The sequence below is a fragment of the Hyperolius riggenbachi genome, chromosome 8 (assembly GCF_040937935.1).
Source record: "Hyperolius riggenbachi isolate aHypRig1 chromosome 8, aHypRig1.pri, whole genome shotgun sequence".
Lineage (NCBI taxonomy): Eukaryota > Metazoa > Chordata > Amphibia > Anura > Hyperoliidae > Hyperolius > Hyperolius riggenbachi.
In genome coordinates, this window is record NC_090653.1 from 228725133 (window position 1) to 228747746 (window position 22614).

The window sequence follows — 22614 nt, forward strand, 5'->3', positions numbered from 1 at the left end:
TGAAGGATGCACCAGGCACAGGGCACAGTACAAGGTCACTGAAGGATGCAGTGGGCACAGCAGTGGGCACTGGATATACAACTAGGTCGCTGAAGGATGCAGTGGGCACAGTACAAGGTCACTGAAGGATGCAGTGGGCACTGGATATACAACTAGGTCACTGAAGGATGCAGTGGGCACAGTACAAGGTCACTGACGGATGCAGTGGGCACAGCAGTGGGCACTGGATATACAACTAGGTCACTGAAGGATGCAGTGGGCACAGTACAAGGTCACTGAAGGATGCAGTGGGCACAGCAGTGGGCACTGGATATACAACTAGGTCACTGAAGGATGCAGTGGGCACAGCAGTGGGCACTGGATATACAACTAGGTCACTGAAGGATGCAGTGGGCACAGTACAAGGTCACTGAAGGATGCAGTGGGCACTGGATATACAACTAGGTCACTGAAGGATGCAGTGGGCACAGTACAAGGTCACTGAAGGATGCAGTGGGCACAGCAGTGGGCACTGGATATACAACTAGGTCACTGAAGGATGCAGTGGCCACAGTACAAGGTCACTGAAGGATGCAGTGGGCACAGCAGTGGGCACTGGATATACAACTAGGTCACTGAAGGATGCAGTGGGCACAGTACAAGGTCACTGAAGGATGCAGTGGGCACAGCAGTGGGCACTGGATATACAACTAGGTCACTGAAGGATGCAGTGGGCACAGTACAAGGTCACTGAAGGATGCAGTGGGCACAGCAGTGGGCACTGGATATACAACTAGGTCACTGAAGGACCTAGTTGTATATCCGTTCGAAAAAATCCGACGTGTGTATGGGCCTTAACCCTTGTTTGTGAGTATCTCATTCTCACACTTTCATTTCCCCACGTATTCCAATACATACTACACTATATTGGGCTCTTGTGTGTTTTTATTTTTTAGAATGTATTCCTATGAGTTATTTCACACTGGAGAAATACATGTACCATTTTTGAAGCGACTGTAATTTCTGAAGAAAATATTGGAAAGTAAAAGCGCTGTAAAAATCACTTGCTGAAAATCTCTAAATTAAAATCACTCCAAAATCACTTATAGCTTGCGCCTTTTGGTGTAAAACAGACCTTTCAATCCCCTATTAGGCCTAGAACCCCCTACAAGCCGCAAATGGCAATCGCTAGAGTTTTGAATTAGCGTTTTGTAAGCAAGTTCATGAGTGGTTTCCAGCGATTTTGGTAGCGATTTTAATTCTGATTGGTCATTCTAAATTACTATTATTATTTTTACAGTTTGCAGTAATTCAAATTCACACACAAATCACTATGTGTAGCGATTCATGAGTGATTTGCCAGCGCTTCAATGCTTTACATTGGAGCGTAAACACTCACAAAATGCTGCATGTTCCGAGATTGTGATTCCCCTAGTTGCAATTGCTCCAATGGGTCATAAGATTTAACTCAAAAAGTTAAGCTATCAATTTTGACTGGGTTCAAACATTAAAGCAACAAAACTCTGTGTTTTCACTTCACGCCTATATTTTGTAAGGATAAATGGCAAAAAAGTTTTCACTTTGATTACTGCGTTTTTTATCTAAATATAAAACAGGAATTCCATGGTATGTGTATCAGAAATTGGTAGCTGCAGCTTTAGAAATTTGCTGTCAGTCAATAGATTAGTTCAGGTGTTGAAAATTAGTAGCAAATTAGTATTTAAATTAGTATTAGCCAAAGATTGCACTACAGCAGGGGTGCTTATTAGGTAGGTCATTATCTACATACAGGTATACTGCCAAGGATTTCTTGGTAGATCCCACACTGCCCACGTCAGTGTTGTATGCATCATACGTTGTCTCTTTGACTTGGATGAGTTTAGTGCGATATGCTATCCTGGGGTTTTGCACAACAGGGTAGAGGATTATGATGTGGCAAGGTGGGGACAGGGGTATTTTTAGGCATAGGCATTCCAGGTCACTGTCTTGAGAGCCATTGGTCCTGGGGGGCACCATGCCCCTGATTAAGCCACGCTCCTAGAACCAAGCCACACTAAGCCACACTCAACAGGTGTTTAAGCCACCCTCTGTCCCCTTGTGCCACCTTCTGTCTCCCCTTGTGCCTCCTCCTGTCTCCTTGTGCCATCTTCAGTCCCCCTTTGTGTCCAGAGATGGATTAAAGTGAAATGGTGCCCTAGGCAAACAACAACTTTGGGCCCACTCTTGATGGCCACCTAGCTTTTTTGGCAAGATTTGTTAAGGGCTAGCATAAACTGGGCCCCTAGTCTCTCTCCAGGACCTAGGCACATGCCTAAGTTGCTTTGTGGATGATCCAGGTCTGTGTGCGCCCCTCTGTGCCACCCTCTGTCCCACTGTGTCTTCTTCTGTCCCCCTTTGTGCCTCCTTCTGTCCCCCTTTGTGCATCCCTCTGTCCCACTATCTGTTCCCACCCCCCCCTACGCTACCCCAGTACAGTGTGTAAAGGCAGAGTATAGCACAGCAGAAGCTGTGCTCTAACCTCCCGTCTGGAGTCCAGTGCTGTGCCTGTGCGACCATCCTGTCAATTTACTGCTGCCTCTAGTGCTGGCACCTCACTCTTCTCTTGTAATCACGCTACATACAGAAGGAGATGCTGGGCACTAGGGCGAGTGGTGATCAGACAGGCGGAAGCACAGCACTGGACTCCAGTGGAGAGGCGAGAGCACACTATACTCTGCATTTACACACTAAGCTGGAGTAGTGCAGAAATGGGATGTGCAATGAAATGCAATTGTAACTCTATTTGGTCAAGCACTGTTGGCTTCTTAGGGCCGGTTCACACTGGCACTTTCATGTAAACAGTTCTGTGAAAACAGATCCTATTTACGATCAAACTGATCTGTTTCGTTCCGTTCCCGTTCAGTTACGTTTCTCCTTATCATCCCCCCAGACTCCCATCACCATTCTCATTGCCTCCGATGCTGTGCTTCAGCATGCGTTTCCGTTCTACTGGGCTCCACTGTCCAGAAAAATCGCTGCAGCACCAAACTTGCAGTCCGTTCAGTGGAGCATGTGGAACGGAACGGATCCGTTTGAAGGGACCAATGTGAATGGATCCATAGGTTAACATTGCATCCATTTGCATCTATTAGGATCTATTCCATTAAAAAAACAAACTGACGATTTTTTTTGTGCTAGTGTGAACCAGGCCTTACTTAGGAGGACTCTATGATATGCATGTTCCCCGTGTTGTCCCCTATGTTCCCCATGTTGTCTTACTGTGCTTTGTAAAGCACTGTGGAATATGTTAGCGCTATATAAATAAATAATAATAATAATAATAATGTATCTAACTGGCTGACAGCTTGTCGTAGTCATTGATGGACTGCCGCTGCGCATGTGCTGCAGACTTCCATCTGTAGGTAGATTCTAGATGGTAGATCATTTTCAATTTGTAATTTTCAAATTATGCGTACAGTTCTTACTTAAAAAAATTATTGCAAAAAGACTTGTATTGCAAATTGCATGTTTTTGCCAGTTTTTATATAATTGTAATTTAACTGCTTGAGGACCACAGGCTTACACTCCCTAGTGACCAGGCCATTTTTCACAATTCAGGCTATTGCAGCTTTAACAGGGTGTTGCACTGCCATACAACTTAGCACACAAATGAATCTTGCCTCCTTTTCTTGCTACCAACGGCGCTTTCTGTTGGTGGCATCTGATTGCTGCTGCCAGACCCAATCACCAGGATCGCCTCTCATAGGCATCAGCCTATGAGAGGGATTACTTTTTGAGCCTCCCCAGGCACTGAAAACCCTTGCGATGCCTCCCTAAGGCATGTATAAATAAATATTTTAAAGAAATAAGCAATTTTATTCATTATGTTATTTTGACTACAGTTCCTCTTAAAAAGCATAATTAAAAGCAGACATGAAAGTCTATTTGCACAACCCCCACCCCCTGAACATCACAGAGAGCCTGGCAATGCCTCTCACAAGCTTTCATAAGGATCTGCAACATTATTTTGCTGCAAATGGCAAATCTGAAATATTTATGGGTAATATGTCATATTTACATGATTCAAATATTTTTAGTAGTCAACAACAATTGAATAAATGAATGAATAAGACGCGTACAATCCCTTCAGACCGTCCTGCAGATTGTCAGGAATGACATTCATACCCCGTAATTTCAGCTGAGTAATCAGACAGTCTGAGGAGGAGAAGCTAAAACAAGTTTCTGGGAGGAAAATAACCTTTCCGTAAACTAAAAACTATGCAGAGATAAGCACAAAATAACATTCCGGAGAGAATAATTTGATTTCCATCTGACAAGAAGTCTAGCGAGATAAAAAGAATGTCCATTGCTAAAACTGAGAGGAGGCCATTTTTATTGCTTTTTAATAAATGCCAGCTGCCTGCCTGTCATGCTGATGTATTGGCTTCACGAGTTTCTGGGTCACGGACCTGCAACAGGTAAAGCCATAGAAGTCACAGCACAGTTAATTGGGCAGTGATTCAGACATCACATAAGGTCAGGCACCCACTCATAGGGCCAGGATACAAGTAGTCACGGTTCTTGCCGCTGATCCCTGCATCAAACCTGCATATGCTTGCTAAGCCCTACAGACAGACCTACAATTAAGTGATTGGTCTTACTGTTTGAGGGAGGGACTTATTTGGGGTCTCAGATGTCCTGATGAAGCACCACAGATAGCGGTGCGAAACGGCTGTCGACGTTTGCTAACATTCTGCACTGCGCCTCTCCCTGAGCTGATGCTGTATCTTTGAATCGTGGCTACTTTTTACTGGTTGAAATAAATGTTGTTACTTCTGGATGTGCGCTACAACTGTGTTCTATCTACAAAGTAAGGAGGCCGCCATCATAATTATTCTTAGTTTAAAAAAGGCTACTGATCTGTCTGCATGCATACAGTCTAAAGCTACAAACACACATGCGAGAATTATCACCCATTGGAGATTGGGAAACAATTTGGGCGACAATTCAGGGAACGATGGTGTACAGACACATCCTGAGGCCTGAGAATAGCAATGTGTTCTGTTGCTATGGAGGGTGGGAGAGGGACGCCAATCTGCGGAAAATGGAGCAGCTTCAATTGGTTGGAGGGAAGTGGAAATAACGTTGTGATTGGGGTGGTTAAAGATCCGATCCTTAACCCGCGATGCCCGAGCAATATCAATCATCTGCCAATGTTTGATTATTGGCTGAATCGGTCGTTATTGGTCATTTCAGCTGACAGTTATCGCCGCATCCCTGATGCAGGTTAAGAACTATGTTACAGCTTCTGCGTCGAGTTGCGGCAATCTGCCTCGGCCCGGAAGTCATGTTAGTGTATGGCGATGCATAGTTTTGAAAAAAATCAGCAACACGACATTGTGGTGCGCAAGCGCGGAAGCCTATTTTAACAATATGCTTCTGTGCACTTCCGCACACCCAAAGCAGAAAGTGACGGCAAGCGCGTATCATTTCCTGCTTGGCTGGCGGCCAGACAGCGGCAGCTCCACAGATTGTGATCGGTTTCAGGCTGAAGTCGGTTCACAATCTGTTTGCAGTAAAGGTGGCCATACGATCCCTCTCTGATCAGATTCGATCAGAGAGGGATCTATCTGTTGGTCGAATCTGACGGCAAATCGACCAGTGTATGGCCACCTTTAGAGGGCACCTTTAGGATGCATACACACATCCAATTTTGATTGGGCAAGAATTTTACCACTTTCAGTTAGTATGATAGCTTACTTACACAATCCGTTCATAGTATTCATAATCTTTTGGAGCTCGTAAAAGGTGGTAGTGGTCAAATAAGCCAGTCACTGGCCAATCAAAATTGGATGTGTGTCTGCACCCTTCCACAAAATAACAATAACATTCATTAAAGCGGCCCAAAACTCAGAACTTCCTCTTTGCTCTAAAAGATAAGCAACAGCATAGTAACCTTTAAACAGAAACAATTCTTTGTTACAGTTTACACAAATTCTTCAATAAATCTGCAGTGTGTCTACTTCCTGCTTTCATGGAAGCAGACATAGGGTTAACATCCTGTATTTACAAATGAGCTGCTCTACCGAGGCAGCCAGCCAGGGTTGCCAACCCAATTTCTCATTTTTCCTGGACAAAATGGTCAAAAAATCTGGACACCCCAAGTTTTGGGCAGACAGGGGGTGGAGTCAGAGGTGGAGTCAGTAGTGGGCTTTATAAGGAACTTCTTGCGAATTTCGGGAGGAAAGAAACATAGCTGATGCAAGTGATTACTGCATAAGGCTCATGTGAAACAGCCCTCCTGAACAGAGAAAACTTGTTTCCCCATCAAAGAAACAGGATGTCAGTGCTACTGTATATAAATACATAATAATAATATGCTAGCGTCTATCAAAAAAGGGCGCGGGGTGTAGCCGAAATTGTACGTTTGAATGCAAAACCATATTTTCGTTTTAATATGTTATAAACGATAATTTAGTGCTAAATAGGTGAAATAAACGGAAATGAAATGGCAAAATACTGTGTATAACAGTAAACGAATTCTGAAATAAAACGTCAAATAGCGTCTATAGAAAAAAAACGCTATTTACACTTGTATTAAGCATAGTATTAGAATGGTAGGTTTTACAGGTATTTTACTACAATTATACCTAACTTTAGGGTCACAGATATATCTCCTAATCCCTATCCCTCTCACCTAGACCCCCCCCCCTCCTTTGTGTAAATACACATAATTTAATAAATTGTATATATGACATATATTGTACTATAACTATACCTAACCTTACTCTCACACAGAGCCCTCCCTGTACCTATCCCTAACCCCTAGACCCCCCTGGTGGTGCCTAAACCTAAGACTCCCCTGGCGGTGCCTAAACCTAAGACCCCCCTGTTGGTGCCTAAAACTAACCACCCCCCTGGTGGTGCCTAAACCTAACCACCCCCCTGGTGGTGTATATTGCACTGTAAGTATACCTAACCCTCCCTGTACCTATCCCTAACCCCTAGACCCCCCTGTTGGTGCCTAAACCTAAGACCCCCCTGGTGGTGCCTAAACCTAAGACCCCCCTGGTGGTGCCTAAACCTAAGACCCCCCTGTTGGTGCCTAAACCTAAGACCCCCCTGGTGGTGCCTAAACCTCAAACCCCCCTGGTGGTGCCTAAACCTAAGACCCCCCTGGTGGTGCCTAAACCTAAGACCCCCCTGGTGGTGCCTAAACCTAAGACCCCCCTGGTGGTGCCTAAACCTAAAACCCCCCTGGTGGTGCCTAAACCTAAGAACCCCCTGTTGGTGCCTAAACCTAAGACCCCCCTGTTGGTGCCTAAACCTAAGACCCCCCTGGTGGTGCCTAAACCTAAGACCCCCCTGTTGGTGCCTAAACCTAAGACCCCCCTGGTGGTGCCTAAACCTAAGACCCCCCTGGTGGTGCCTAAACCTAAGACCCCCCTGGTGGTGCCTAAAACTAACCACCTCCCTGGTGGTGTATATTGCACTGTAACTATACCTAACCCTCCCTGTACCTATCCCTAACCCCTAGACCCCCTAGTAATGCCTAAACCTAACCATCCCCACTGCACAAACACGCTAAACACATATAAACAATAATATATTTAATCCTCAAAATACTTCACTCCAAATAACATGAATAAAATAATTTATATATTTGTCATGGAATAGGTAGCCTTAAAATCACGTATACATTAATAATATTAGAAGTAGAAAAAGGTATATACAATATAAATACACATACATTACAATAGATAACCTTACAATCACTTATGCATTAGAAATCTTAAAATAACAGTAATATTTAAAGCGATATTTTAGTAACTATAATCAACGCATTATAAGTGTAAAAACAAAGTTAATAGCAAAAGCGATGTATTTCCAATACAATCAGGTTGAGAAACGTTATTTAAGCATTATACATATGAAAACGAATTTTAAATGCTAAAAGAAGTGTACAAGAAATTTTAGTTGTAATAGGTTTGTAAGCGTAATTTTAAAACGAAAAAACTAGTTAAAACTCATATAAGCGAAATTTACAAACGAAAAAATAAGTATAATACAAAGTCAAAACGAACTTGTAAACGATATTTGTTATAAACTTTATCCTGTAAACGGAGCCTTTTGTTAACACGATCCCTGTAAAACGCTATTTCTCGGGCGCCCTTTTTTCCTGTCGGGCGCCGAATAGCCGATATTTTGCATTGCAGTCTATGGCGGCGCCCTTTTTGTCCACTATCCCTGTGCGCCCTTTTTTACTAGCCCGAATATGCTAGGACATTAGACTATGACTATGGTAGGATTAAACTGTGTGCTCCTCTGAGGACAGTCCGTGACATGACTATGTACTCTGTAAAGTGCTGCAGCAGATGTCAGTGCTATATAAATACATAATAATATGGTAGGACATTAGACTATGACTATGGTAGGATTGGATTGTGAGCTCCTCTGAGGACAGCCCGTGACATGACGATGTACTCTGTAAAGTGCAGAAGTTTTCAGTGCTATATAAATACATAATAATGATATGGTAAGGCATTGGACTAGGACTATGGTAGGAATAGGATTAGATTGTGAGTTCCTCTAAGGACAGGCAGCGACATGGCTATGTACTCTGTAAAGTGCTGCAGTGCAAAAGACATCAGTGCTATATAAGGCCCCTAGACTCTCTCCAGGCTCTAAGTTTGCAATGTGGATGATCCAGCTCTGTATGCCATAAAGCACATGCTGCCACTACGCACCTCATGTGACACAGTCACACACGGACTACTAGGAAGTCGGTCCCAGCTCAATAAAATCAGGAGATGAAAACACACATACACAGTGTCACAGGCTGTAGCTGCCTTGCTTGCTTCTCTCAAAAGGAACTTTAAAGAGAATCTGTACTCTAATATTCTTACAATAAAAAGCATACCATTCTATTCCTTATTTTCTCCTGTGCCCCTCTGTGCTGTTTCTGCCACTCCCTGCTGCAATCCTGGTTTGTAATGAACAGTTTTAGGCAGTGTTTACAAACAAAAGACTGGCTTCTAACCACAGTATCATAGGCTGAGAACTAGCTTACTGTGTGACTCATGCAGAGCTTGGAGGAGGTGTGTAAAGCTTCTACCAATGACAAGCAGTGCTGCACATTCCACACATTCCAGCCTCAGCCCAACAGACACGACAGAGGAAAGGAAATAAGATTTATTACAGAGACAGTGCAAGTAGGAAAGGCTGCAGTAAGACAGGCCACATTAGAACAGCTATAGGAACTTATAGGATAGAAGAAATAAGGCTTAAAATTTGGTTACAGAGTCTCTTTAAGTAATAAAAAAAAATGATAAAAGCCAGTTTAACTTACCTGGGGCTTCTACCGGCGCCCCAGCCGCCGTAAAAAAACAATCCTCTGGACCCTGGCAGCGCCCCACTTTCGGTTCCGCTGACTCAATGGCCACTGTGCCTGTGTGGCCTTGTCTGGCAGCACAGACGCAGTGGCCCATTGACTCGCTGTGTCGCCGGAACCGGAAGTGGGGCGATGCAGAGGATCAGTTTGTCACCGTGCAAAGTGAGTTGGATACAGGGTGGCTGGAGGGAGGGGGACGTTAGAAGCCCCAGATAAGTTAGACTTGCATTTTTTTTTAATCACTAGGTTACCTTTAAAGCGGACCTGAACTCAGAACTTCCTCTCTTCTCTAAAAGATAAGCAACAGCATAATAACCTTTAATTGTGACAGCTGATACAAATCCTGCAATAAATCTGCACTGTTTCTACTTCCTGCTTTTTATGGAAGCAGACATATTGTTAACATCCTGTGGTTTCAAATGAGCTTATCTGCCGTGGCAGTCATGTGACACAGGGGAGGAATCAAATTACAACTTCTGGGCAGAACAGAGGCGTAGTGGTTGCAGCGCTGGATCCCTGGTTCAATTCCCAGCCAGGGCACTATCTGCACAGAGTTTGTATGTTCTCCCAGTGTCTGTGTGGGTTTCCTCTGGGCACTCCCATTTCCTCCCATATCCCCAAAACATACAGATACAGTTACTCGGCTTCCCCCCGAAATTGGCTCTAGATACATACACTATACAATACATACACGATGGAGGACACATGACTATGGTAAGTATTAGATTGTGAGACCATCTGAGGGACAGTTAAGTGACAAGACAATATACTCTGTACAGTGCTGTGGAAGATGTCCCGCTATATAAATACTAAATAATAATAATTAGACACAAATGAGGGGGAATTAGACAGGCTAAACTCTGTAAATACATATAGGGTGCATTTCTATATTTTTTCCTTCTGTCCTGCAAGAGTTCAGGTCCACTTTAAAGAGACTGTAACAAAATTTTCAGCCTTATTTCTTCTATCCTATAAGTTCCTATACCTGTTCTAATGTGCTCTGGCTCACTGCAGCCTTTCCTAGTTGCACAGTGGCTGTGTTATCTCTGTTATATATTCTAATCTTCCTTCCTCTGTCGGCTCTGACGGGCTCAGGCACTCAGGCTGGAATGTGCAGGTCTGCTTGTGATAGGGTAGAAGCTATACACACCCTCTCCAGGCCCCCTCCAAGCTGTATGACTCACACACTGAGCTACTCTCAGCCTATCACATGCTAAACACTGCCTAAAACTGGAAATTACAAGCCAAGATTGCAGCAGGGAGTGGCAGAAACACCACCAAAAGGTATGCAAATGCACAGTGTATGGTTATTTTTGACCACCCCGGACGGTGATGTGTGTGACAGGCAGGGACAGTGGAGGACCCAGGGAGGCTCACTGAAATGCTGGGCTGGCTGGCTGCACTGTGCACGGCACGCCCGTCGGCCGTTCTGTTACCTTCGCTGCTGGCTGCCGCTCCTTCTCAATCTCACCTCCTCGTGGCTTGTGAAGTAGCGAAGGGCTGGCCCGGCTGCCTCTCTTGTTATTGGCAGGAGAGAGGTCTCAGGCAATCGTTGACTGGAGGAAGGAGGAAGGGTGGGGGGACAGAGAGGGAGGACCATGCTTAGCTACACCGAGCCCCAACTCCCTGACCTTCCTACAATAAAGAGCGCATGGCGCATGGGCATAGCATCGCTGTCAAAACGGCTCTGATTGGATGGACACCTGACTCAAAGTACTGGCAAACACGGAAAGCTGATTTTTGGGGGCATTTGGACAGACTAAATACGGACACTAGGCAACCCTGGAGACAGCTGACACAGCTGAGAGATCAAATTACACTTCTCATTAGTCACAGATGAGGGGGAATTAGACAGGCTGAACTCTCTAAATACATTCAGGGTGAATTTCTCTCTGTTTTTTTTTTTTGTCCTGTGCAAGAGATCAGGTCCACTTTATTCTTTTTTTCACCTTTAAGATGCTCTACTCATTGGCATGGAAAATACTGAGATTCTCTTATACCAAAATAAATTGCACTGAGATTCTTAGCATGAGTAGTAAATGCTTCATCGGGGGTGCTGGGGAATCTCTGGGGGGCATATTTAATAAAGTTGAATGACACTGAGGTATGTTGCAGTAGTCCCCCCTGGGAACCACATATGTTGCAGTAGTCCTCCTGGGAATCACATATGGCCTCAATTCACTAAGGGCTGTTCAGTAAATAAAAACAGTTTGGTAAAAACCTAATGTGGTATTTCTGTGCTTATTTTTAAATTCCCTAAAGATTTTAGAAAAGTGGGTGACATTCGGTAAATTAGGTCTAAAACCAGTCGGTAAGGCAGTAGCTAAGGAGCTATGGGCCCCAATGCAAGTTGTAGATTGGGCCCCCCAAGTACTCTATACATAACAATTGATATGGTGCACCAACATCTGTCAAGGACAACCAATGTGTCAGCGGTGCAAGAAGGGGATGGGGAACAGTTTGTTAATGATTACAACTAGTTAAAGCATCTATAGAAGTGATTATTACCAGCACAGGACCAAAAGAGAGCTAATATTGCAGTTGAGGGAGGGTCTTTTGGGGCCCCTCTTGCCCAAGGGCCCCAATGCGGTTGCAACCTCTGCACCCCCTATAGCTACGCCACTGCGGTAAGGTAGTCTAAAGTATTTGGTAAATACAGATTTATGCCGTATTTTCCCAAATGACCTTGTACAGTAATTCTCTGGATGTTAGCAGCAGAAACCCTTCAACTTAAACTAACTTTTATTTATTTTTTTGTGTTTTTTGTTGAAAGACAAAACAAAACATGTTTTATGGTTGTGAAGTTTACTATTTGTGTTGCATTTCATGTAATAGGAAATAGATTCTGTTACAATTTGGCTTATTTTCCCTGACAGGCGTAACTTCCCGACAGGGATCAGCTGGTTTCCTCTCTGTCGGGAAATAACCACTGAACATGCCCACCACTTTCACTTTTGTGAATTCAAAGTTTATGTCATGATTACCAAACAGTTTTAGACCAGGTCTAAAACAATTCGGTAATTAAAAGTGAATTCCCTTTTGTTGTGACTTTACTCAAAACCATCAGTAGACTAGTCTAAACTGCTTAGTGAATTGAGGCCATAGTCACATAAGACTTTGATAGTTTTAACAGTCTAGTGCCTGAATCTTCCTGAATGTTTCCTGCATTTCAATAGCTATAAATAATAAAAATGTAAAAACAAGTACAGCATAAGCTGAGTGATTCAGCAAGGAGTAATGAAGGGGTTAAACAGTTACCTGGAAGCACAGCGCTATAAGAACAGATCAGACCTGATATAACGAGAGAGATAGTGACAGGTGAAAGACATGAACGTGAACCTGTTATGTCCGGGAGACTTCCAGTTACATCTATTCATCTCTGAGTCCATCCAAGTTACAAAAGGACCACATGACCCAATTTTCACACAGGCACTGTGCATGTAATCGATCATGAGACAGGAAGAAAACGCTTTCTATATATACCCACTGCATAAATACATAGCATTTCTGTGCGTCTTCCTGCTTTCTCTTTCGAAAGCTGTCACCAAAGCAGCCTGACAGGAGATATATCCAGCCCTCCTCTGTAACCCTTGTGTCAACCTGATCCCTCCCCTGCCTGTCCTCGTCACAAGGTGGCCTCTTTCAGCCAGTCACCTCCCCTCAGGCATCTCCACACCAGGGAAGTTTCAGCAATACGTACTTCTTCTTGGCAACGGCCCAGGAAACGGGCTGCTGCAAAGGGTTCTGGGGGGAGAAAACAGGCCAAGAATGAAAATGCTGAATTGCCGTAGAATTCTGCTGACAGCTTTTCATCCATTGTGGTGAATTCAGCAGCACCAGCTGTCCTCAAGGCTATTAAAAATAGCTGCACGGAATAGGTGGATTGCGGTTATAAATAAATTAGGCTGTAGCAGCCTCCGTTATGTAAATACAGAAACATGCATTGGCAAAATCAAGCTGCTTTGTAAAAATAGTTTTATGATCAGCCGCACATAGCTCTGGAGAATTGAGATTTACTATAGCTTGCTTTTTTTTGTGCAGCGAAGCAAATGAACGTAATACAGACTTCAGGGCGATTTTGTCTGTCGCATGAAGGATTGCCTCATACACCATTACTTTATAGAAAAAATCATATACTCATCGACTGGCAGTACTGAAACAATGATTGCCAGCAATGCAGACGTGCATCCCTATTCTTACAATTATTATTGTATTATCAAGTCAACCTATATTGACCAGGTATGAAAACTACTGCCATTAGCAACCATGGGACGGATTCAATAACAGGTGTTTAACCTCCCTGGCAGTATGATTACTTTTAGATTTTGTCTAAAAGCGATGTAATTTTTTCACAAGCTTTCAGAGCCCAAAAATCATCCTGCTAGACAGATCTGAGGCAGCCCTGCACATTACACACCTCTCATGGATCCTGCTCAAGGTTACCGCTGTGGGCTGCGGATTTCCAGCCCGAGCCTAACTCAGGGTTACCGCTAACGCTAAGGAGGTTAAAGTAAACCCAAGGTGGGCATTATTGATTAAAAAAAAAAAAAACACGCTACCTGACCACGAGGGCTAGCTGGATCAGGTATCGTTAATTACAGCCGCTCCAACATCCTGCAATCGCCAACATTAGACAAAAAAAAAAAATCTAAATCAAACATGGCTGTGACCCCTGAGGTCACGACATTGCAGCTTTGGTTCTCTGTGTCTCAACACAGAGCACAGAGCAGGGAGACTGAGGAGTGGCGTGGGAGAGGCGAGTAAGGGACCCCCTTACCCTCAAGATTGCCGGCAAGCAGCTTGTCACCAATTTTGGGGGTTCATAGCTGGTCGCAGGGTGGGCAGAGAGCAGCAGGGGGGGGGGGGCACAGATGTATGACATGGAGCAGGGAGCATGCCTCTGTGTCCTATTGACCCTCGCGCTGCCTCGGGTACACTTAAAAAACGTTATCAGCTGATTCAGTTGTCCAATGAATACTTGTGAAGACTGGGTAAATTATATTTATTAACTAGGGATGGTCACTGGATTCCGCGGAATTATAAATTCCACGATTCCGGCTGGAATTTGGTGATTCTGGTTCCGATATGACGGAACGGAATTGCTATAGCTCTAAAACGGAATTCCGCGGAAAATTTTAAAATTCCACAGAATTTTATGGAATTCAAATTTATTTCCCCACCTAACTGATTTCTGTCTGATAACTTGTATTTTTCTTCCCTCCTCCCAGAGGGTGGAGGGTCTCATCTTCCAGGGAATTGTAGTATTTCAAAAGCCAGCTTACATACCTTGGCTGGGAATTGAACCCAGGTCTGAGGGCGTGGTAGGTAGCTCTCTTCACCACTATACCACCACCAACACTACATGCTGAAGACAGCTTGATATGTACCATTTTGATATATCCAAGAGAAAAATGAGCTTGCTTAAGGATTTGTAGCATGTCAAAAAACAACTCACATTGGCCGGGAATAGAACCCAGGCCTACCGCTCTGTAGGCTGCTATCCTAACCATTATACCACCAACACAACACACTACAATGCTAGATACTGAAGCCAGCCTAGCATGTACCATTATGATATATCCAAGAGAAAAATGAGCTTGCTTACGGATTTGTAGCATGTCAAAAGCCAACTCACATTGGCCGGGAATTGAACGCAGGTCTAGTGCTCGGGAGGCTGCTATCCTAACCATTATACCACCAACACAAAATACTACAATGCTACATGCTGAAGCCAGCCTAGCATGTACCATTGTAATATACCCAAGAAAAAAATGAGCGTTCTCTCTCTAGGACTTGATGCCATTGAACTGAATTTTCAGCTTAAAACCATCAACGGATACCGGCAGAATTTCAAAGGCAATTTCGGAATTCCGCCAGATTGAAAAAACAATTCCGTTCCGACCAAACGTAACGGAATGACCAATTTCCGCCTAAAATTGCGGAAAATACAATTCCGCGGAAAGCAGTGAACATCCCTACTAGAGAGAGAGAGAGAGAGAGAGAGAGAGATGAATCTACCTGGCTATCGGGGGTTCTCTTCGGACAACTGTTGAACACAAAAGGCAAGGCCATGCCTGGGTGGGCTTGAACCACCAACCTTGCAGTTAACAGCCAAACACGCTAACCAGTTGTGCCACAGACTGTGTATTACAAAGACTGTGCATGCAGTTGCTGTTGAATGATTTTATGGGGATGTATGTGTGTTTTTTGGAGGGAGGAAGTAAGTCTGCTCCAAGAGGTTTCAGCATGTAGTGTTGGTGGTATAATGGTTAGGATAGCAGCCTACAGAGTGGTAGGACTGGGTTCTATTCCTGGCCAATGAGAGTTGGCTTTTGACATGCCACAAATCCTTAGCAAGCTCATTTTTCTCTTGGATATATCATAATGGTACATGCTAGGCTGGCTTCAGCATGTAGCATTGTAGTGTGTTATGTTGGTGGTATAATGGTTAGGATAGCAGCCTACAGAGCGGTAGGCCTGGATTCTATTCCCAGCCAATGTGAGTTGGCTTTTGACATGCTACAAATTCTTGAGCAAGCTCATTTTTCTCTTGGATATATCATAATGGTACATGCTAGGCTGGCTTCAGCATGTAGTGTTGGTGGTGGTATAGTAGTGAAGAGAGCTACCTACCACGCACTCAGACCTGGGTTCAATTTCCCAGCCAAGGTATGTAAGCTGGCTTTTGAAATACTACAATTGCCTGGAAGACGAGACCCTCCTTCCTCCGGGAGGAGGGAGGAAGAAAAGGACTAAGGGTACAGTTAATAGGGTCTATGGGCGACCATATAGGATAAAAAAGGTTACTTTTGCGATCATTTTAATTTTTCCAGCAGAATCCGGAATTCCGTGGAATTTCGTAAAAATCCGGAGGAATTTTCATAGCGACGGAATTTAATGCTGACGGAATCCGCGAATTCCGGCAGAACGGAATTTGTTCGTTCCGATCATCCCTATTAGTAGCATAGTGAATAGCACTCTTGCCCGAGTATGTGTAGCAACACCACCTGTTCTATCAGGTGTTAAGTGGAACCGATAGTTAATGTAATGTTACCAATATTTTACTGTAGACTTACTAGGCCCCTATTCACACACTAACCTTCCATCCCAATGCCTAACACTAACCACCCCCATGCATAACTTTAACCTGCCTTCTAATACCTAAAACAAACCCCCCTCCTAATGCCTGACACTAACCCCTCCCCCCTCCTAATGCATAACACTAAACCCTCCTCCTAATGTCTAATGCTAACCCCCTTATAACCCCTAATACTAACCTCCACTCCTAATGCCTAACATTAACCCGCCCCTCCTAATGCCTAGCATTAACTCCCCCTCCTAATGCCTGACACTAACCCCACTCCTATCGCCTAATACTAAGCTCCCTTCCTAATGCCCAACAATAACCCCCCTCCTAATACCTAACATTAACCACCCTCCTAATGCTCAACACTAACCCCCCTTCTATCGCCTAATACTAAACTCCCCTCCTAATGCCTAATACTACCCCCCCCCCCCTCCTAATGCCTAACAATAGCCCCCTTCTAATTATTATAATAATTATTTTTTAATATTATTTAGTATTTATATAGTGCCGGCATCTTCCGCAGTGCTGTACGGAGTATATTGTCTTGCCACTAACTGACCCTCAGAGGGGCTCACAATCGAATCCCTGCCATAGTCACATGTCTATGTATGTATTGCGTAGTGTATGTATCATAATCTAGGGACAATTTAGGGGGAAATTAATTGACTTCTCTGTATGTTTTTGGGATGTGGGAGGAAACTGGAGTGCCTGAAGGAAACACACGCAGACACAGGGAGAACATACAAACTCCGTGCAGATAGTGCCCCGGCTGGGATTCAAACCGGGAACCCAGCACTGCAAGCCAAGAGTGCTATTCACTATGCCCAACACTTACCTCCCCTCCTAATGCCTAACTCTAACCCCCTTCCTGATATACCTAACACTAAACCCCCTTTCCTAATGGCTAACATTAACCTCCCCTCCTAATGCTTAACACTGACTTCCCCTTAATGCCTAACACTAATCTTCCCTCATAATTCCTAGCACTAACCCCCCTCCTGATGACAAACACTAACACCCCTCCTAATGCCATTGCCTAACACTAACCCCCAATGCCTAACACTAATATCCCCCTCCTAATGCCTAACTCTAACCTTAATCCTAATGCCTAACACTAAACCCCCTCCTGATGACTAACACTAACCCCCCTCCTAATACCTAACACTAACCCCCCAATGCCTAACACTAACATCCCCCTCCTAATGCCTAACTCTAACCTCACTCCTAATGCCTAACACTAAACCCCCTTTCCTAATGGCTAACATTAACCTCCCCTCCTAATGCCTAACACTAACTTCCCTCTAATGCCTAACACTAACTATGTAACTATGTAACTAGTCTCCCCTCATAATGCCTAACACTAACCCCCCTCCTAATGCCTAACACTAACCCCTCTCCTAATGCCTAACACTGACCCCCCTCCTAATGCCTAACACTAACCCCTCTCCTAATGCCTAACACTGACCCCCCTCCTAATGCCTAACACTAACTTCCCCCTAATGCCTAACACACAACCTCCAACTCCTAACACTAACCCCCCTCCTAATGCCTAACACTAATCCCCCCTAACGCCTAACACTAACCTCCCCTCCTAATGCCTCCTAATATCTCCCCCCTCCTAATGCCTAACACTAACATCCCCCTCCTAATGCCTAAAACTAACCTCCCCTTCTAATGCCTAGCACTAACCCACCCCAATACCTTACACTAACCCCCCTTCCTAATACCTAGCACTAATCCCCCCTAATGCTTAACACCAGCCCCCTCCTAATGCCTAACACTAAACCCCTCTTCTAATTAATATTATACTTTTTTTTTTTTTTGCTTGTTATGTGCTTGAAATGTTTTATATACTGTAGATTATCTGAAAACCAGATAAGAGCTAAGTTGTTAGAAACGTTTTGTGAATCAAGGGAAATCGAGTGAAAACCTGGACTTGGAGCTCAACCGCTGGAGCCACTCAGGAGCTCTGCCAACCATAGTTATTTGATTAACAACCATTAAGAGAACACAGGTTCGCTGAACGGATCAGAGCGCTTTCAGGTTTTGAAGATGTGACATATGGTCTGACAATTTATTATTGTTTGTAGGCTACCTGGCCAAGAGAAAAGAAACTGAAAACAGATGTTCAGATGTTTCCTATAATAACACATGAGAATTCTCATTTCATTTTCCCATGAAAAAAATGTAAAATATGATTGCAGAATTGTAGCTATGACTGCCACTTTTATTTCATTTTTTAGAATACAAATCTGTGGCGGGGGGGTGGCAATACATACTTACCGCAGTATTTGGAATACAGAGACTTCCCAGATCCCGGTTACTGTGCGGATTCCATGGGGGAATGCATTGAAGTCAATGCACGATGCAGAAATTTTAAATTCGTTGGCGGCAGCAGTTCTGCCAACCTCGGAAATACATTTTTATTGACAAAGCGTAAAAAATTTACTGACAGAACACTTTATTTTTTACTGACATCGAATATTACTGAAATCACACATGCGTCCCACGTGCAATACACCGGCAACCACGTGGGTTGCGAATGAGGAAGAAGAGTGCAGTGGCGGACACCGGACAGATAAAGTATTATTGCACTACATCGGGGGGGTTTGAGTGGGGGACACTTTGAAACATTTATATTTGGGGGATGCGACCAGGGGTTTCCATCATGCACCCAATCGAGCATGCTAACTTGAGATTTTCCAGCATGTCAGATTAATACATGTGATCGATACATGCAACCATGGGCGTAACAATAGGGGCTGCAGCCCATGCGCCCCTGGGGCCCGCTCAGGGCCGTTTTGGGGGGCTGGAGGGGTCGCAGCATGAGGGGAAAGCTATGGTCACACCTCGGGCTCTCCCCTCTGCGCTCCCCTCCAGCTTCAATAACCTTATGTGTGCAGCGGCGGGCAGCGACAGCTATATACCTTCCGTGCGCTTCAGCGTGGATGCTTCTCTCTCTCTAGCCTCTGATGCGACTTCCTGTATAAACAGGAAGTTGCGTCAGACACTAGAGAGAGAAGCGTCCTCGCTGGAGCGCACGGAAGGTATATAGCTGTCGCTGCCCGCCGCTGAACACATACGGTTATTGAAGCTGGAGGGGAGCGCAGAGGAGAGAGCCTGAGGTGAGGGGGGGACCGTCCCCCCTCCCCGCTGAGTGTGGCCATAGCTTTCCCCTCATGCTGCGACCCCTCCAGCCCCCCAAAACAGCCCTGAGCGGGTGGGGGGGGGGGGGTAGTCGGCCCGCTTAAAATTCTTGCAGGGGGGTAGTAACGCCCAGTGCTGGGCGTAATGGAAAAAAACTACGCTTACGGATCATTACGCGTAATTTTACGGAATTACGCTTACGGCGTAGACATTCATTTACGGTACATGTCTGTAATTACGCATAGCCCTTACGCAATTACGCGTAAGAATACCGTAATTCAGGTTGTTACGTTATTGGCTTACGCGTAAATTCCTACTAGCAATTAATGCGGTCATGCTGCCAAGCGGAAAAGTTGACGCATGGATCAATGTTAGGTAGCCGCCGACTTTAAGGGTTAATAGTAAAGCCCCCTTAATTGCTAAGAGCCTCAAATTTGGAGAATATATTAAGAAAAGGATCAGAAGGAATAAGAGGAAACATTTTTTTTTCAAAAAGACCTTATAGTTTTTGAGAAAATCGATGTTAAAGTTTCAAAGGAAAAATATATACATTTAAAAACCCGCCGACTTTAACGGTTAATAGCAAAGCCTGCTTAAAATTTAGGAACACCAAATTCACAGGGTATATTAAGGGGATCAGTGGGAATAAGAGGAAAATTTTTTTTTTCAAAAAGACCTTATAGTTTTTGAGAAAATCGATTTTTAAGTTTCAAGGGCAAAAATGTCTTTTAAATGCGGAAAATGTCCGGTTTTTTTTGCACAGGTAACAATAGTGTTTTATTTTCATAGATTCCCCCAAGTGGGAAGAGTTTTACTTACTTCGTTCTGAGTGTGGGAAATATTAAAAAAAAAACGACGTGGGGTCCCCCCTCCCAGACCTCTTTAACCCCTTGTCCCCCATGCAGACTGGGATAGCCAGAATGCGGAGCACCGGCCGCGTGGGGCTCCGCACCCTGACTATACCAGCCCGCATGGTCCATGGATTGGGGGGTCTCGGAAGGGGAGGGGCAGCCAAGCTTTCCCCTCCCCCTCCGAGCCCTTGTCCAATCCAAGGACAAGGGGCTCTTCTCCACCTCCGATGGGCGGTGGAGGTGGAGGCCGCGATTTCCTGGGGGGGGGGGGGGGGTTCATGGTGGCATCTGGGAGTCCCCTTTAAAAAGGGGTCCCCCAGATGCCCACCCCCCCTCCCAGGAGAAATGAGTATAGAGGTACTTGTACCCCTTACCCATTTCCTTTAAGAGTTAAAAGTAAATAAACACACAAACACATAGAAAAAGTATTTTAATTGAACAAAAAACATAACCACGAAAAAAGTCCTTTAATATTCTTAATTAACCATTAATACTTACCTGTCCCTTTAAAAGCCAGTTCGCACGCAATATCCTCAGAAATATACTAATCAGTTAAAATGTAACAAAGTTGTTACAATGTAACAACTTTGTTACTTTGTAACTCCACCGCACCCGACGTCACTCGCCGCTCACCCGCCGGCCCCCGCATACATGCTAAGTCCCTGCCGGCTCCCGCCGTCCACTCCGCCCACACCTGTCACCCATATACATGCTGGCACCCATGGGTGCCAGCATGTATATAGGTGACATGTGGGAGAGGCGGGGAGGGCAGCGAGAGCCAGCCAGAAATCCTTCTGATTTAAAGGAACCCCATTGGTCTGCTAAGGACCAATGGGGCTCTTTGGAGCCTAAATACAAAGATGCTTTAGAGAGCTCTAAGCTATATAGCTCAGAGCTCTGTCGGGTGAAGGACGCTAAGTCCCCGCCGGCTCCCGCTGCCCTCCCCGCCTCTCCCACATGTCACCTATATACATGCTGGCACCCATGGGTGACAGGTGTGGGCGGAGTGGACGGCGGGAGCCGGCCGGGACTTAGCGTGTATGCGGCGGCCGGCGGGTGAGCGGCGAGTGACGTCGGGTGCGGTGGAGTTACAAAGTAACAAAGTTGTTACATTGTAACAACTTTGTTACATTGTAACTGGTTAGTATATTTCCGAGGATATTGCGTGGGAACTGGCTTTTAAAGGGACAGGTAAGTATTAATGGTTAATTAAGAATATTAAAGGACTTTTTTCGTGGTTATGTTTTTTGTTCAATTAAAATACTTTTTCTATGTGTTTGTGTGTTTATTTACTTTTAACTCTTAAAGGAAATGGGTAAGGGGTACAAGTACCTCTATACTCATTTCTCCTGGGAGGGGGGGTGGGCATCTGGGGGACCCCTTTTTAAAGGGGACTCCCAGATGCCACCATGAACCCCCCCCCAGGAAATCGCGGCCTCCACCTCCACCACCCATCGGAGGTGGAGAAGAGCCCCTTGTCCTTGGATTGGACAAGGGCTCGGAGGGGGAGGTGAAAGCTTGGCTGCCCCTCCCCTTCCGAGACCCCCCAATCCATGGACCATGCGGGCTGGTATAGTCAGGGTGCGGAGCCCCACGCGGCCGGTGCTCCGCATTCTGGCTATCCCAGTCTGCATGGGGGACAAGGGGTTAAAGAGGTCTGGGAGGGGGGACCCCACGTCGTTTTTTTTTTAATATTTCCCACACTCAGAACGAAGTAAGTAAAACTCTTCCCACTTGGGGGAATCTATGAAAATAAAACACTATTGTTACCTGTGCAAAAAAAAAGACATTTTTGCCCTTGAAACTTAAAAATCGATTTTCTCAAAAACTATAAGGTCTTTTTGAAAAAAAATGTTTCCTCTTATTCCCACTGATCCCCTTAATATACCCTGTGAATTTGGTGTTCCTAAATTTTAAGCAGGCTTTTCTATTAACCGATAAAGTCGGCGGGTTTTTAAATGTATATATTTTTCCTTTGAAACTTTAACATCGATTTTCTCAAAAACTATAAGGTGTTTTTGAAAAAAATTTTTTCCTCTTATTCCTTCTGATCTCCTTAATATATTCTCCAAATTTGAGGCTCTTAGCACTTAAGGGGGCTTTTTTATATTATACGGGAGCGTAATATTACGCGATTACGGCAGACTGTGTAATTTCAATGGGAGTTTACTGTCTTACGC

General features: G+C 44.6%; 1 protein-coding gene across 6 annotated transcripts in view; it reads right to left on the bottom strand.

Annotated features, from left to right (window-relative positions):
- The window catches only part of TMEM268 (transmembrane protein 268), a 188885-nt gene that overhangs the window by 67946 nt on the left and 98325 nt on the right, over window positions 1-22614 (bottom strand). For 2 of the 6 annotated variants that reach the window (XM_068248272.1, XM_068248265.1), the window contains exon 1: window positions 12608-12957. The exons of 1 other annotated variant lie outside the window; for it this stretch is intronic. The gene's annotated coding sequence lies outside the window, so the exon portion shown is untranslated. Of the gene's footprint in view, window positions 1-8878; window positions 8962-12607; window positions 12958-22614 lie in introns of those variants that run through there. 3 more of the 6 variants (XM_068248267.1, XM_068248266.1, XM_068248269.1) reach the window with 3 other exon arrangements.